The sequence below is a fragment of the Martes martes genome (assembly GCF_963455335.1).
Source record: "Martes martes genome assembly, chromosome: 9".
Taxonomy (NCBI): domain Eukaryota; kingdom Metazoa; phylum Chordata; class Mammalia; order Carnivora; family Mustelidae; genus Martes; species Martes martes.
In genome coordinates, this window is record NC_137896.1 from 95,983,832 (window position 1) to 96,002,166 (window position 18,335).

Sequence of the window (18,335 nt, forward strand, 5' to 3'; positions counted from 1 at the left end):
CTATATGCAATTTTTGAAAATCTTTTCTATGGGCCTTGAAATCATTTTAAGCATGAAAAAATCATAACCCCCAAATATGTCCTAAGGTTACAGACTTGTTCTACCTCCATCATCAACATACTAACCAATCTTTAAACAACTATCATTTCATAGAACCACCCCAAATTACTAAGAATGAGGGACTGTGTAATAAAAGGGTTATAAATTAATCAAGGTAGTTGCTAAATTAATTTTCAGTCATTTTTCTATGTTCAGAATAGTTAAGCCCCAAAGCACTACACGGGGCATTTTTCCTACTAAAATTAAGAAGATTAAGAGGAGCAATAAAGAACCATTAGTTCACCAAGTCCATTTATCTCAATTACAGAACAGTCCTTGGTAAAAAGATTTCATTTAATAATTTTTGGTATTTTCTGTCATTCTTCTATTAAGCATTTTATACCACACACTTGGAAAGAGATTTCACTGTACAATACAGTGCACTTCAGTGTTTGTAACTATTTTTAACCAAGAGAACTACATATCAAGAAACTCCCTGGAATAATGAAAGGTCATGCCACTATCATGACCTTCCACTGCTTCTGACATCTCTTCCCTCCTCACCACACTCAGCCTCATTGGAGTAAATGGGAATAATAATACTGTGTGGGACACATGGATGAGGTGAAAACATATTTAATAAGCAAAATGATGTGCCTTTGTATATCATAATGATTTGAACTTAGTTTTGCTATGCTTACTAGTTTACATTTTTGAATAAAGTCATCTTTTTACCAGAAGAAAGCCATCAAAAAAATAGACTGCTTAAGTTTAAATACATAGTCAGTAGCTTGACTCAGAGACTGCTTGTAAAGACTCAGTGTATACATCCTAGAATGTTGTTTTATTATGAAAATAGTACATGCTTGCTTAAGAAAAAATCCAAATGAATTAAGCAAGCATTTTAGTTATATATAATCATATAATCAAATTGCTTGCATATAATGGTGTTAATATTTTAATATTATTATAATATATTTAATATTTTATTCAGTGTGATATGATGTATGATATTTTGTATATATTCTTATAAGAACATTTAAATGAGTGCCTTATAAAATGGGATTATACACATACTTCCTATATATATAATCAAAATTATGTCTGCACTTTTATCTATGAAAATGCTATACCTATTTTGTTTAATACCCTAAGTAGCTATTAGATTGCCTCATCTTTCACAACTTCAAACAATATAGTAACATACATCTTTGTACATGTCTTGTTTTCCATTACGTTATGTTGTCTTAAGGATAATTTAGACGTATGGAATTTTTGACTCAACTTGAGCGTATTTTTCTAATCAATATTTCTGTTAAATAGTCTGGAAGCATCTATTTTACTAACTTGCAATTCTACCAGCAGTGTATGAGATTTTCCATCAATAACCTTTAAAATCTTGACCAATATAAAAAATAAGTCATTTATACATCCCTTATTTTTGAATTCTATTTCTGTTGAGGTTGAATTTTTAAATATTAATTGAACATTTTTATTTCTGCTACACCACAGGCAAAGTCTTAAGAGTTAAAACATACCAGAAGGAGGACATAACTTATGTATTACCTACAATTTGTCAAAAATTATCTCCCCATATTAGGAAGAAAGCTAGTACAAGTACATTACTGAGTATGTAGCGAACCTGTTCCAAGGCATAAAATAAATGACATCTCAGCCCTTGCTGGCTTTATGGATGCTGCCTACAAGATGCATTTGAGCTATTTTGAACTGACTTACTACCAAATATATCTCCTGCTTTGTTCAGCCACCGGGCAGATATTTTCATCATTCTTTTTAAGTATATTGTAAGTAAGATACTAGATAAGAAATTTCTCACAATAATGCAAGTAGGAATATACTTCATACAATTCCTGATATAGAGATCTTTTTATTATACTGCATAGAACTGACCAAAAGGAAGTCCATTTCTATGGAAGTCTTTAATCAGGAATTAGCTTTCTGAGAAAAGAAACAGATTTTAACATCACCACTTTGATTGATTAGTAATTTTTGAGTTCATGAAGGCAAGGAGCATGTAATTTACCTTCCATCTATGCTTATTCCTAGTAATAATGCTGAATAATTAAGTCCTACTCTAAATATCCAACTTATACTGTGTTTGTCCATTTTGTAGGTTACCAATCTCCAAACATTTAAAATCAACTATATCAACTTATCAACAGTAAGTCTACTACATTACATAACAGTGATATTTTTTTGAAAATACTTTTATGAAATCCAATACATACCCATAAAAAGGATGGTCTTAGATTAAATAAAATTTTTTCAGATCTCCCTCAATTAAACGTATCTGGTCACAGTCTGATGCGTTTTAGGGCATTGGCAATTTTGGATAATTTAAGATTCACTAGTACTACAAAATAAATGTCATTAGTATGAGAGATTTGCTACAATGTTGTAGATCCAGGTCTTTTTTACTCCCTCCATCTCCTAAAATGCCTCCATTTAGGATATATTTTCTTAATTTGAATACAGATATCACACACGTGCGTGCACGCGCACGCACGCGCACACACACACACACACACCCCTGTTGTGTCACTTAGGATAGGCTAGATTATACTGTAGAAACAAATCTCTCTAACCAATGGTGTCTGTTTCTGGATCAGGATCTTGGACTGACAAAAGCACCATCTCAAAGTGTTCTTCCCCCATCAGTTCAACAAAGGAAAGGGATTTGACCAGTGTGTTCTGGCCTTGCAAGTTCCTACTAGAAAGTGGTTGTGAAGGTCAATTTTACCTGTCAAAGTGGTGAGGCTATGGTGTCCAGTTGTTTTGATCAACAGTGAAGTGTCCTGAAAGAGAAGGAATTCTGTTGTCAGATTACAACATTGAAATCTGGCTGAGTTTCCAGCCTGCTGCCATGCAGAATTTGGGCTCAAAACTAAAACACCAACTCTTGTGTAAATATCCAGACTGCTGGTCTGCCATGCCCATTTTCAACTTCCCAGTTGCACAATTGCACAATTCCGTGTTCAATAATTTGAGGAACCATCAAAATGTTTACCATAGCAGCTACACCATTTTAGAGTTCCAATCACAAGGTGTATGGAATTTAATTATTCTGTATGCTTACCAATACACTAGTTGTTTTTTCTCTTTATATTATAACCATTCTAGTGGGGATGAAATGGTAGAAGGTGATTTTTAAATTAAGCCAGCTTGGTTTTTTTCTTACTTCTTGTTTTCCATTTTATGTTTAATGTTGTAAAATTTGGACCACACCTTTATAGTCTATGTCTAATAATTTTATTAAATATGTTCATGTTCCTTTTCTTTATTTTGGCCTACTCTTTTACATGGTGAATCTTCCTCTGTTTGAGCTCATCTTCTCTAGGGCTTTACCTATAAGAATTATGAAAAACTTCTTAGTTGAGTATTTACCCCTTCAAAAAGGATTTCCTTACACTCACGGGCAGTGGTCAGCCATCCAGAGCATTTTCCCAGCCCTCCATTTTGATATAAAATCTGGGGTCAAGCAAATTCAAAGAGCATTTTGCTGAACAGTGACATTATCAAGGTGGCCAGATAAGACATCCCTCATCATATATACCCTCGAAAACAACAATTTGGCATCCATCCACAGACAAAAGTGTCTTTTTAGGACCTGTGAGATCCATTACCATAGACCAAGGTATTCAAGTGGAGTCTTACCTACCTTTGTGTCAGGTAATAGGCATACAGACCTTGGTCCCAACTGTAGACCCTAAAGTAGTCATGAGCTGGTTCCAGCCCCTCCTGGCTGGGTGTTGTTTGTGAGCCCCTGGAAAACAGACTTAGACAATCACCTAAGAATAAGAAAGTCTTTGTGGAAGTCCAGGAGTCTAGCAGAAAAGTTTCAGTACATAGATGGAACAAAAAAATCCCAGATTAGACACATTGGAGAGGGTAGAAGAAGTCTGACTTTACCTGGATCACTCCTCCCTCAAGGTTTCAGATCACCACCAAGAGAGTTTATCTCTACCCACGACTTCTCCTGTGGGGAAAAGTGAGGGCATGTGAGTGATCGTCTGGTTTCCTTAGCTGTGCAGATACTCCCCATCTAGAGTACTGAGTCATGAGCTGCACAGCTGGGAGGGGTGGAGAGGGAAAGAGCAACTGGGTGAATAGTAGCCAGGGCTCGGAACATATCAAAGGAACACTGATGCTATTAACTGCATCATAGATTCCATCAGGGACTTACCCACAAGTCTCTGGACACCTTGCCTCTGGACCCCCACAACTGGCCCATAACTGAAAACCTGTATCTCCTACTCCCCTTTGTGCATTTTTGCCCATCCCCTTCCCTTTCCCTCTAGCAACCACCACTTTGTTCTCTGCATTTATGGGTCTGTTTCTGCTTTGTTTGATCATCTGTTTTGGTTTTCAGATTCCACACATATGTGAAATCATATGGTTGTCTTTGTCTGACTTATTTCATTTAGTATAAATCCTCTAAGTCCATTCACGTTGTCACAAATGGAAAGATTTCATTCTTTCTTATGGCTGAGTAAAATTCCATTTCATATATATAAATATAATATCTTTATCCATTCATCTATTGTTGGACACTTGGGTTGCTTCCATATCTTGGTTTTTGTAAGTAATGTTACAATAAACATGGGGGTGCATATATCTTTTCAAATTAGTGTTTCAGTTTTCTTTGCATAGTAGTAGAATTAGTGGATCAAATGGTATTTCTATTTTTACTTTTTTGAGAAACATCTGTATTGTTTTCCACAGTAATCGCACCAATTTACATTCTTACCAATAGTTCATGAGGGTTTCCTTTTCTCCATATCCTTACTAACACTTGTTATTTCTTGTCTTTTTGATTCTAGACATTCTGACAGGTGTAAGGTAATATCTCATTGTAGTTTGATTTGCATTTCCCTGATGATTAGTAATGCTGAGTATCTTTTCAGGTGTATGTTGGCAATGTGTATGGCTTCTTTGGAAAAAGAAATGTCTGTTCAGGTCCTCTTTCCACTTGTAATTGGATTATTTTTAAAATTTTTATTCCTTCCTTAACACTCTTTTCTTTCATAATGTATGTCTGAGTTTCTTACCTATGTCATTTTCCTTCTCTTTGATTAACATTTCTTTTAAGACAGTTCTACTGGCAACAAATTCCCTCAACTTTTATCTTGAAAGTCTGTTTTTCTTTACTTAAAGGATTTCATAGAGTATATAATTCTAGACTGCTGGATTTTTTTTCTCTCAACATTTTAAATATTTCGTTCTATTGTTTTCTTGTTTGCATGGTACTGAGAAGTCAGATACAATTCTTTACCCCTCCATAGGTAAAGTATTTTTCCCCTGTGGCTTCTTTCAGAATTTTTTTTTCTTTATCTTTGACTTTTCTATAGAATGATATGCCAGGTGTAGGTTTTTATTAGAATTTTTCTTGCCTGGTGTTCTCCAAGTTTCTTGAATATATAGATTCCTGGTTGGCTATCTGCCATTAATTTTGGGGAAATCATTATTTCTCATAATAATCTCTGTCATTTATTTTCTCAAATATTTCTTCAGTTCTTTTCTCTCTTTCTTTTCCCATTATATATGTTACATCTTTTGTAGTTGCCCCCATGGTTTTCAAATATTCTACTATGTTTGTTTCAGTCTTTTTTTTTTTTAAATCATTGTTTTTCAGTTTTGGAGGATTCTATTGAGATATCCTCAAGTTCAGAGCATCCAGTCTACAGATAAGCCCTTCAAAGTTATTAATCATTTCTGTTATAATGTTATTAATGTCCAGCAATTCTTTCTTAGAATTTCCATCTCTCCGTTTACCTTGCCCATCTACTCTTGCAGGCTGTCTCCATTAATCAATACAGCCCTTAGTATATTAATCATAGTGGTTTTAAATTCCAGGTCTAATAATTCCAACATCCCTGCCATATCTGCATCTGGTTCTGATGCTTTCCTTGTCTCTTCAAATTGTGTTTTCTGTCTTCTGATATGTCTTATAATTTTTTCTTAATAATCACATTATGTAGTGATTAAAAGAAACTGCTGTCAATAAGCTGTTAGTTATGTGGTGATAAAATGTGGAGGGAAGAGAAGTGTTTTATAGATCTGTGATTAGATCTCAGTCTTTCAAGGAGCCTATGCCTCCAGACTGTGAATTTCACAAGAGCTTCTTTGTCTCTCTGTCTTCATTAGGTGCGACAAAATGGCCAGTGTGGGCTGGAATTGAATATTTCCTTTCCCCTGGTCAGTTAGGCTCTGGTAATACCCCAGCAGATTAAGATCTAGTTAAATTGTTTCTTCTGAGGGTACAGCCTGTTAAGAAAAACATAATATTTTGGAATATTTCAAAGAGGTTTTTTTTTTTTTTTTTCCCCCCTCTTCCCACCAGCCAGGAAAATAAGAGGATTTTTCTTTCATATTCACTGCGAGAACCTGTTTAAGCTCCAGGATGTAAAACACACAAAATCTTGGGATCATCTCAATGATCGCATCCTCTTGGGAGTTTTGATCTCTCAGACTTGTCCATACTAAAGCCTCTAGTGTCTCATCAATTACAGTTCAGACTTCTCTACCCTAGTACTGGTTCTCATAGAGGTTTTGTTTGTTTGTTTGTTTTGTTTTTTAAGATTTTTTTATTCATTTGAGAGAGAAAGAATGAGCAGGGAGAGGGATAGAGGGAGAGGAAGAAGCAGTCTCCCCATTGAGCAGGGAGCCCAACGTGGGGCTTGATCCCAGGACTCTGGGGTCATGACCTGAGCTGAAGGCAGATGCTTAACCAACTGAAACATCCAGGAGCCCCTCTTGTAGTTTCTCGCTCATGAATTTCTACCCTAATAAGCTCCAATTCTCTGTATGCACCCCAATTGGTCTCTTCAATTTGGAGGCAGCAGTTCTCCCGTGACCTTTCTTCTTTTACAAATCTAAGAGTTGTTTTTCAGTTTGTTCATCTTTTTATTTGTTGTTAGGATGGAAGTAAGACATCTAAGTTTCTTACATTCTGGACCAGAAACTATAAGCTGTTACATGTATTTTATCACAATTATATATTTTTTTAATTTGAAAAAGATTATGGAATTATATGGATAGTATATTCCTGCCTTCACAGAAAATACATAACTGCATGCATTTGTAAGAGTACATTTAATGCAGAAAAATCTGTGATTGATGTATTTGTTGGGAAGATATTAGGACATGAAGAAGTAAATTTTTGCTTTTTATTTCAAAAACTATTTTCATTTTTATGAATATGTATTATATTTTTAAATAAAATCATGAAAAATATAAAAAAAATACAAAACCATGAAGTACATCAGTGATCAATAGACCTTCTCATGTGAATTGATAGTCTGATAAACCCAAACTTGTAGAGTTCTTATTATTTGTCTCCAACTTCTTTTTTTTTTTTTTTTTTTTTGAAACTTCCAACAGTTGCAAACGCAGATGTCACATTTACACTTGAGATGTGAAATGACCATCAACTTTGTGGAAGGTGTGGGGAGAGGAGGCCCCAAAGTTAGTATGTGTAGATGATACCTATAGACAGCTAAGGCTCTAAACCATTACCTCAGATACTCTTTATATATCTCTTTTTTTCTACACCTTTCATGTACTGCCACTTTGTATTAGTAATAGTTTATTAGGTGGCAAAGGGAAGTACGTCAGTCATAACCCAATCTTACGCAGGATCTAGTTTAGTCCTGGACAACTCTCCAGCTATGTAGAAGCTTATTTTTAAGATAAAGAGAACATCATATCCTTTCCCACTCAAGCAACTTTCTTGTCCCCAATTTCTTTAGCTTATTTTTCCAACTTTTTTTTTCCTCTTAAGTTTTGGATGAAAAAGTTTGTATGAGGTACCCCAAACACTTACTTTTCATGAAACCTGTTCTAGTAGTTCTTGACAGAAAAAAATCACTATTATTAGTATTACTATTACTATTGGTCCATTATTATTGGTGCTTGGTGAACATGGAGGCCGGGGATGGCACTGAAATTTATATATGAAGTTAGTATGAAGTAAGTCCTGTTGCTTGTTAAGATGGTCATTATTATTCTTCCGTCACCTAATTTCAACACAGTCTCAATAAGGTTTCTGCTTTATGGTTTATATTCCCAAGGATAATTTAAGCTTTTCTGCAAATCAAATAACAATGTTAAAGGGATAAAATTCAAGAGTTGAATTTAAAATTAAGTCTGAATGATATATTATTCATTTGAGTAGAACCTGCAGAACCCACAAAATCACAAGAACTATGTGACATCCAGTTCTACATACATGGTCTTTTACAGCTTTATGTAAGGCAGTAGAATGCACTGTTTACATAGCCCTGGTTAAGGGGAACCTGGGATCCAACTCTTGATTTTAGCTCAGGTCATGATCTCAGTGTCCTGGCATTGAGCCCCCAGTGTTGGGTTCTGCACTCAGCATAGAACCTATTTGGGATTTTCTCTCTTCCTCTCTCTTTATCCCTCCCCCTCCTCATACTCTCTATCTCTAAAATAAATACATAAAATCTTAAAAAAAAACAAATAAGTAAATAGCACTGATAACTTTTATATGGAGAGCTTACCTTGGGTCTTATCCTGTTTTAGGTGTTGGGTTTTAGTGGAAGAAAGATCTAGGTTCTAAAGGTTCAACTTCAAAATAAAGCTCTTAATTTTATTACACCAAACACAAAAGAGTTACTTCTACTTACTACTGTGTTTTTGGTGAATGCTATGGTACACAAACTTTCATTATATGATTAGTTCATCCTCAAACCTTGTTTCATATTAAAAAGAATGCATTTATATCATATATTCACATATATATGTACTTTTTAATTTATTGATTGATTTTTCAGTAAAAGCACATCCATGCACAATTAGAACAGAAGAGAGGAGATTACCCCTAATCAGAGGTCTCTAATGTCCCTGCCAGAGTGGGCTGTGTAGGCAGAGGAAGTGGCTCATTGAGTGAATTTGAGGGTGCTATTTAGCCTAAGGATACCCCCTCATGTTGGGCTTTCTAAGGTCACTGAACACAAAACTATTCTCTGGAAAGGTGTGACATAAAGAGAAGTGAAAATAATATGAGGGAGAAATGTTTCCAGAACATCAAGACATAAACATTTTGACACCTTCAAATTTAATATTTTCTAGAGAAAAGAAGTCTTTTAGGGCCAGAATGTGTAGTTAAGGTTTGAAGTAAGGACTGAGATAAGAGAGGTATGATGGTTGATAAAGGAGAGAATGCCCTGAAAAAACACGATGCCTTGTTAAAATTACTGCCCCCTCCTCACTTGAATATGAATGGTGGAAAGCATACAGGGTGGGGTGGAGAAGCTGGACCTAGCAGGAAATATATATTTACAAACAATATTCTCTCTAATTGAATTAAGATACTGCAGTTTCTCTGTGACCTTCATTATTGACCTTATCATCATGCTTTATATGCCTAGCAGCTAAGGTATATGGCAGCTAGGTAAGGTCTGGGGCACTTGAGAAGTTTATTTTTATAAATCTGAAGGCTAATTACACGGTGATGTGGATGGCTGAGTTAGAACTGATGGTGTCTATTTCATGTAATCCCTATCACCACTCAAGTGAAGCAAGGTTGGGCGATAGGAGTGGTTTTACTCAATTTATCTGTTTGTGAGGGTGAAAGTGGGATCCTAAAAGCAGATCTCAAGTTCTTGTTATTTAAGAAACTTTTATAACCTAATAGGACAATAGGCCACACATAGGCAGAATCATGTTCATGGGTGGTGTGGAATATATCTTTGTGAAGTGAATGAATGAATGAATACCATTGCTAGTTGAATGAGAATTGTGTAGCATATTATAATTATGGCATAGTTATTTTTATTCTTGGTATGCATTAAAGAACCTTGATAAAGACCAAGATTATATGAGACAGAGTAGGCAGTGGCCCCATTCCCTCCATTTGGAGGCTTTTAAGTAGTATATCTACAGAAATCAAGAGAAAAGTAAGGTTCTCTAAAAATAAATGTCTTAACCAATAACATTTCACCTTTAGAGGTTCATACATTTGAACCTTTAGAATTCGTAAGTGTTTTCTTTCAAATGGTTTCATTTGCCCTCTAATTTCAATAACGTGCTCACCTGTCTAGATAGATATTGAAAAATATTATTACTATATGTGGTTTGTGAAAATCAGCATGGAGAATTATATTGCTGAAATTATAGCTTTGATGAGGAAGACAAAGTATACAGGAAGATAATGTTCAAGTATTTGGTCATATATGGCCTACACAAAGAGGGGAACTCTGTTGACAGAGGGCTCAGGCTTTATCAGTCATTCCAGAATATATGATTTATATAGGTTTAAATGGATAAATAACAGCACACTAACTCTAACTGATCCATAATGAGTGCTGACAGTTTCATATTTGGAATGATTCTGAAGTCACATGTGGGTGTATCCTGAATGTCAATTATAACTGATTAATTAATGGGAAAATGGCAAATGGCACTCTACTTGCTATCTTTGTAACTGTGCTTTCTAAGGGACGAATATTCAGTGTTAACAAAAGGATGACACAACCCCAGGGCAATGCAACTGAAATGGCATAGAAAGGGCAACACAGGAGGCCCAGTCCGCTTTTCTGTCAGCTTTGACCTGTGTGCATCTCTCAGCAAACAACAATGTTGCAGATGACACGAGCCCCCAGCCATAAGAGGTATTTTCGGTGATGAGTTGGCAGCAGAGGGGAAGTGATCGCTACATTTTTACTTTTACCTTTTGTATTCAATCGCACAACCTGAGACAGGGATTTAGTTTTTTTATCTGGATGTGTATTGGGGTTTGCTATATGAAATGTCTTCATTATTCTCAAATAACCTTTCCCTTGAATATAGAAACCGTCACCCTTGATAAAACATAGCAGTCCAAAGAGATCAATATTCAGTCTCCTTTCCAGATGTTGTAAAGAAATGAGTGAGTTCCCAGAATGCTCTGGACTAATTTCACCGTGAGATGTAAAAAGAATTTTTTTTTTTCCCTCTCACCCCAGCCAGCAATCTGTTAAAGCTCTGAAGCATAAGGCCAGGTATTTCTTGCACCGTGGTTTTTGTCCTATTGACTATCACGTATGAGCTATTCTTATTCAAGGCAATGATTGAGCCTCATTTAACCAGCCAACCAATTTTCTCTATGGAAACTTGAAACTGCTAATATCTGATAGTGAATTTTATACTACTGGCAGGATATTTGCTTTTATATATTTTTAAAAAATTGCTACAAATCTCTAAAATTGCTATAAATCTGTAAAATGGCAATTATAGCTTGGTGTGGGAAATTATCTTTTCTTCATCTCTGACTCCATGATATAGTGGGCTTTCTTTGTAGGCATTAGTAGCGTGCCTGTCCTGTGGTATAATTACTCTATGCCAGAGTTCCAATGATAGTGCCAACAAAGACCCCAGCTGATTAATCTAATTGGTAGTTACTGGTCTGGCAGGTTATGTTATTCTTAGTCTCTTATACAGCAGAGCTAAATTTGATTGTAAACTAAGAATAATCTGCAATTACACTTGACTTGCTTTGTAGCAAAACAGGTTCTAGAAACCAAATCATTAAGTTAAATGTTCTTTCTATGCTAGGCCCTCTGTTAACCTAAATCTTACCACCCAGCCTTTCTTTTGAAGTAGGGAAGCAGAAGGAAAAAAAATAAACTATGATGTGTGTGTGTGTGTGTGTGTGTGTGTGTGTGTATCTGTGATGAATAAAACATTATGTTAGATATTACCACACATATATACCCCAATCTTTGGAATGTTCTTGTAAATTATGTATTTCTATCACAGATCTTTGAATTTTAGAAAAAGTAAAATCAGAATATTTAAGTACTTTTGTCCAGTGTCTTACAGTTATTAAATAACCAAGATTCTACTCTGTACAATACTGTTAGCAAAGTTCAACTACCAAAAAAAAAAAAAATCCTCTGGTTCTCTTCCAGGGATGTTTTGGATGTTCTGATTAAATACTTAGGATAAATACTGTGTTTTACTGATCTTTGCTGTTATTATTCTAACCCATGGTTTACTTGCCCACACTAGTTAGGAAGAGATCAAAGAGAGTGTGTGGGTAAAATAGCCAAGGAGAGTGAATGTGCTTTGCCTGTTGTGCTAGCACTCTGTGTGGTCACTGTGGCTCTTACCTTTCCATTTGGCTCCTATCCCACTGTTCACAGTGGAGGTCATCTCTTCTCCTTGCTGGTGTCATCCAGGTAGAACAGTCTTGTTTTTCACTACTTAGGCTCTGCTAGAGAATGGCATTGATTATCACTGCTTGGCCATAAGGTTCTGCCATCAAGTTACTGCCAACATTATTTCTGCCTCCTGTCCCAAACTTTGCCAGAGTTAAACCCTGTCATCATGCTTACCTGTGTCACCATCACTCCATCTGCCTTTGCTAATATCCATTTTACTAGCTCTTTCAGAGCTGCAGAAATGCTCACAGAAGTGAGAGTATGCTCTCTCCCCTGAATCCTTTAATTAAGATTCAAAAAGCCTCTTTTTCTCTTTTCCTATGGAACCCCTCGAGTCACAAATAATATATTAAGCTTGTTCTCTCACTTTTGAGTATATCTTGCTGGATAGATTTTCAACATATCTCAACGCAGTAGAGAACATTCAATTGGTACCATATACTGTCTCAAACAAACACTTCCTATCCAGTACAGTGCTGAAGCACTTTTTTCTCTCCTGGGTTGCCTTTCATGCACTTCCAGGGAACTATTTCTAAAGACTAGAAAGATATTTGTGTCTTAAGTTTTGTTTGGGAAGATCTTGTCTGGAGAGTCATTTATATTCCTTACATGATTCTTATAAAATTTTCTTAAATATCCATTAAATGCTCATGAACAGAGAGCTCCTATTACACCATCTGAGTTCCCAGCATCCCTTTAGAGAGTATGTCAACTACAATTCCATCTGGGAGTTTCTCAAAGCTCATTCTGGCTACAGTGAAATAGACCCTGTGTTATTTGGCTGTTTTTGGTGCTATCCACATTACTAAATTTGTTTGATTCATCGAGTAACTACATTCACACCATGTGGTAACACAGTGGCTGACGTTTGCAGCCCCAATCACATGATTGAGTACATCTGAAGCAGTCCTTTGAATGAGGTTTGCTAAGAAATCATTTTGATTATGGTAAAGGGCAAAGTAAGGGCTCTTCCAAGGGCAGCTATATAGCACCAGTGTCATAACGGTGAGAGGGCTTGGAAGAGAATTCTACCAAAGAATCCAACCAAAGACATAGAAACAATAATGAATAAAGAGATTGCAGGAAGCAAATAAAACGAACAAACAACCCTCCCCCCCCCCCCAAATCTGGATCACAGTGTATAATGAGTTTTAGTTATAGGATGGTACTACTCTGATGTGGGGATGGTAGTGGTCAAGGAGTGGTTTTGATTTTGATTGAGGCACAAGATGACATTTTATCTTCTATTGGAAAAAACAGAACTCTGAGGTTGCCTCAAAATCCTTGCTTATTCTTCCTCCTCCTTTCTCCCTGATGTTCCTTCTGATAGTTTTCTTTTCTAAGTTTTTCTCAGTTTGACTTACCTGTTGGTATGGCTATACACTAGATCCCGTGTGGTACTCCCAAATGGGTTCATTAATGTACTATTATTTTATTTATTTATTTTTAATTTTTTTGCATGTGCACAGCTGCTGTCAGAGTCCAGTGTCATCCAGATTATAACTATTCAATGATTATGCACTAGCAGTGGTTCTCTTACCATGTCATAGAGAAGGCATGAGCCCAGCCCACAGAGATAATGGGCTTAACGTTCCTCCTCCATCCTTCTTGGATGCAACAGCATGTGTTCAAACACCTGTGTGTGATGCTGGTTGCTGCTCTTCTGCCCTGGAGCTGTTAGGAACACAAGTGACATCAGATATGGCCTATCAAAGAGGGCTGATGTCAGTAACATGCACCTCCTCCCTTTTGTCCACCTCTCCTGAGAATGTCTACTGTGTCCACCATCTTCAGACTCAACTCCACTTCTGGCAAACTCAGTTCAGCTCTTTTTCTACTCAGAATCCTCTCCTGACAAATGAGTTAAATTGTGGGCTTGCATGTTAATCCTTTGTTATGCCAGTAACTTCAAGTAAGAATACACTCAAACTACTTGGGAAAGCCCAAAGTCTCTTCTAAGAGCAGAGAATGGATAATACCATGGATCATTATTGGGTTAAAATCCAATGTAACCCATAACGACACAAAAGACTGAAGATGACTGAAGAAATCAGAAAGACTTAAATTCAAAGTCTGCTCTTCTACTTCCTCACAGGGTAATGTGGCTTAGCTTGTGGTTATGTGAGCTTCATGTTCCTCTTTGTATTTATAGAAACACATGCAAGTATACAGGGCTATTGTGAAGACTGCTTGTAACAATGTAATTAAAGGGCTGAGTGCAGGCTTAGCACAGTTAAGCACTCTTTAACTCAAAGCTGTTAAAGATTAAGAGTTAAAAGCATTACTTTTCAGGTCACAGTGTCTCTGAATATTTGCTCTTCTTTTGCAAATATCTCCTTTGGTTGTTTCTCCTCACATAGTCTGATGTAGTCTGATGGGAGAGGCTTTCTCTTAACTGGGGAGTGACCAGGTTTAGGGATAATTGAGCTCTTGTTTACCCATGACAGACAGTCTTTATTTCTCTCCTGGTGGGATTTTCCCCCAAGTTTTTCTTTCGTTGTGTATTCTTTCCATAGAAGAAATAAGAAACAAGACTAGAATGACCATAAATAGGTACTAACATAGATGGAAAGACCAAAGAATTGCTCATCCTACTTCTCAGGACACTCTACTTCTGGAGTGTCCAAAAGATTTATAAGAACCATGAAGTTTTATACAGCTTACTGAACTACACTGAGTTTGTACAAGGTCACACAATTGTCATCTTAAGCCAAATGTCTCAGCACAATAGTTACCAGAAGATTGGTTTTGTGTTCTCTCTTAGGACCCTCTTGGGACTGGGTAAGGTCATTGTATGTATTTCAACAAAAATCCAGAGATTTGGAAACTTGTCCAGTTGTAATTCCAACAGTCCATGATCAGTAAAGAAAAGCTGTCACAGAGCAAAATAAATGACAGTGAGCTAAGAACTTTGCAAGTTACTTGATCATTAGAAGTTAGTATGTTCTAAATTTAAAATCAAAGCAGATATCCATCATTGTCACACTTTTTTTTTTTTTTGTAAGTTCCTTTAGGGTTTTTTTTGTTTTTGTTTTTCTTTTTGGGATTTTTTGTTGTTGTTGTTGTTTTTGGTAAGTTCCTTTTAGGTTGAAACATTTGGATTTTGTTTAAACTGAATCTCTTTTGGGGGAAATTAACAGGCATTATCTAAGAAGGTCTTGGGGGGAAAAAAAAAAGAAGCAGCACTTAAAGCACAGCATATGGTTTGAGATCCAGGAGGGAGAAAATCATTATCAGGGCACATAGAAAATACCAATTAAATTAAGGTTACCACCTGCCTAGTTTCAATCAGGCTATATCAAACTGAAAGGTTTGTGTGCAATGTCTTGATTGACTTTATTTCTGAACTGATCTTTTCCTTTGAGATTTGAAACCTTAAATTCCTCTGTCATTCAGTTACTCTCTATACTCACTGCCATGCTTTATTTCAAAGAATCTTATACTTTCCCTATAGAAAATTTTTATAATAGGATTCTAAAAGGACATCTGCTTATATCTGGTTCCTTCTCCTCTATCTCCCATATTCCTTAGACAGCAATCTTTCTAAGTTGCATACATGATCATGTTACTCTTCTGTTTAAATGATTTGATGACTCCAAATTTTCTTCATAAGACATTTCAAAGCTTTTCAAAATGTTGATATGAGGCCTTCAGTGATCTTCATTATGTCCTGTCCCTTTTCCACATGTTCCTCTAAGCCAGACATTCCAGATTATCCATCATTCCTCATAGCCAACATGCAATTTCTATTACTACTTGCTCTGAACCAAATGCCACTCTTCCTTTCTTCACAAGCCTCTACTAATTCCTCAGATCACTAGGCTATATGACATCAGTGACAGTGTGGGTGGAGCTCACTTTTGTATTTCTAAACTTATTATAATGACTACTATATAGTAAGTAGTCAATACTTGTTTTTTTATTCTGAGTAAATGACAAGTTACTCAGTTTAAACATAGTATACTACAGGAAATTTTCCTTATGCGATGTACTATGAAGTCAGAATTTTAAAAAAGTTAACAAATGTCTTTACTTACTGGTTATAACTATGACTTGATAGCATATCACCCTTCTAGATCACGAGCTCTGAAGATGAGTTATAATTATTTCTCTATACCAGTTTCTAGCATGTGACTTGTTGTTGGTCCAAACATTCTTGTTCCTTGTTTTGCCCTTCATGTTTTTAGCCCTATCAAAGTTCAGGGGAGAAAAAGAGAAGAATTCTTGCCATACTTTGCATAGTAGAATTTATAGAAAAAAAAATTGGAGAAATGGTTTAGGAATGAAGTGCTAGAACAGCCTGGGATAGAAATTGAAATCAAGAAATGTGTTGAAACAAGTCTGATCAGGAACAAAAGGGTCAAAGAATGGGTAGTCACATATATAAGCTTATGCATTTGTCTATGAAACATGGCAGGCACTATTCCAGGTGCTAAGAAAAAGCTGTGATAAGCAGATAAAAATCTCTGCCCTGTTGAAGCTGACATTCACAAGCTTCTATTAATCCCTTAAATTACTAAACTATATTAGAGCAATGGCAGTGTGGGGAGACTTGTGGGAGAGATTAGTGCTAAAAATAAATAAATAAGTAAAGAATGTAGATTGGCACAGGGTAGAGAAAAAAGAGGAAAGAAAGAAAGAAAGCAAAGGGCAGGGGGTGGGGGGGGGGAAGAAAACAAAGAAAGAAAGAGAAAGAAAACAAACAAAATGAAAAGAAATGAAACAAAACCAAGGCCAGAGGGGAATTTATTGGCCAAGCAAGGTGCTGATTCCTCTTCTTCTTCTTCTTTTTTTTAATGTGGTAAGGGAATTTCTTTCTTGGAAGGTGACACTTGGCTAAAGAACTGAAGGACAGGTATGTTATTCAGAGTAGTTATAGCCAATGCTTCAGTAAAAAAAAAAAAATTAAAATATAATAACAAAAAGGAAAAAAAAGAAAAGAAAATTAACTCTGAAATCTCAACTAGATAATCAACCAGAGCTCATTCCTTGCTTTCACTGCATCTTCAGCCAGGGTGGGTAAGGTGCTCAGCTCCATGCTGTCAACTGAGTCACCGAGGCTGACGGCAGCGCCACATCATTTGGGCTGCACAGAAGCACATAACCTTGGATGTCTCTGTGCTATGGAAGGAGAGCTGAGAGAGTCATACGTCAGCTTTTAAATGCTTTAGCCCAAGGGTCATTCATATCTCTTGCTCACAGGCTACTGGGCAGAACTAATCACATGGCTCAATCCTACACTAAAGAGGCTATCAGGGAAAACTTGATATATTCATTTCCTATGACTCTTGTAACAAATTACCACAAACTTACTGGCTTAAAGCAACACAAATTTATTGTATTATAGTTTCGATGTCAGAAGTCTTAAAATGGATGTTGGTAACTATATTTTTTCTTGAGCCTCTGGGGGACAATTCATTTCCTTGACTTTCCAGCTTCTGTAGGCTCTCCTCATTCCTCTGCCTATGGCTCCCTATCACATAGCATTCTCTCCGTCTGCTTGCATCATCCTATTGCCTTTTCTCCAACTTTGACACTCCTGGTTCTCTTTTATGAAGATCCTTATGATTATAATGGTCCTTCCTGGATAATCCAGAATACTCTCCCCATCTCAAATCTTTAATCACCCTATTGTAATCTGGGGATTACAATAAGTTGCTCCTTTACCTATAATGTTTTGATCCGAATCAACACATAAACATTTTCTGTGTTGGGAATATATTCAGGGCTCAGCAAGGAAGCCAGTATAGATGAAATGAACAAAGGGCAGAATAGCAGGAGATAAAGTCAGAGACAAAGGAGGAGTAGGTGGGAAGAGATCATAAAGGGCCTTTTTTGGTATGGATTTGGGCTTTTATGCTATGTGAATTGGAAAAACATTTGTAGGTATTGGCCTGGTATATAACAGAATTTGAGATCGGACTGCAGAATTAAAATGTCAGAAGGAGCAAACCAAAGCGAGTCAAAGAGAATATTGGAAATGATCACTGGAGCAAAAGCATAGCTAACCAGTCTTAGATCTAATTCAACTAGTTCTGTTGACTATGTTGGCTGACTTTTTTACTGTATTTCAGGTTTCTCTCTTAGAAGCCTTGCAGGTTCTGACAGCAA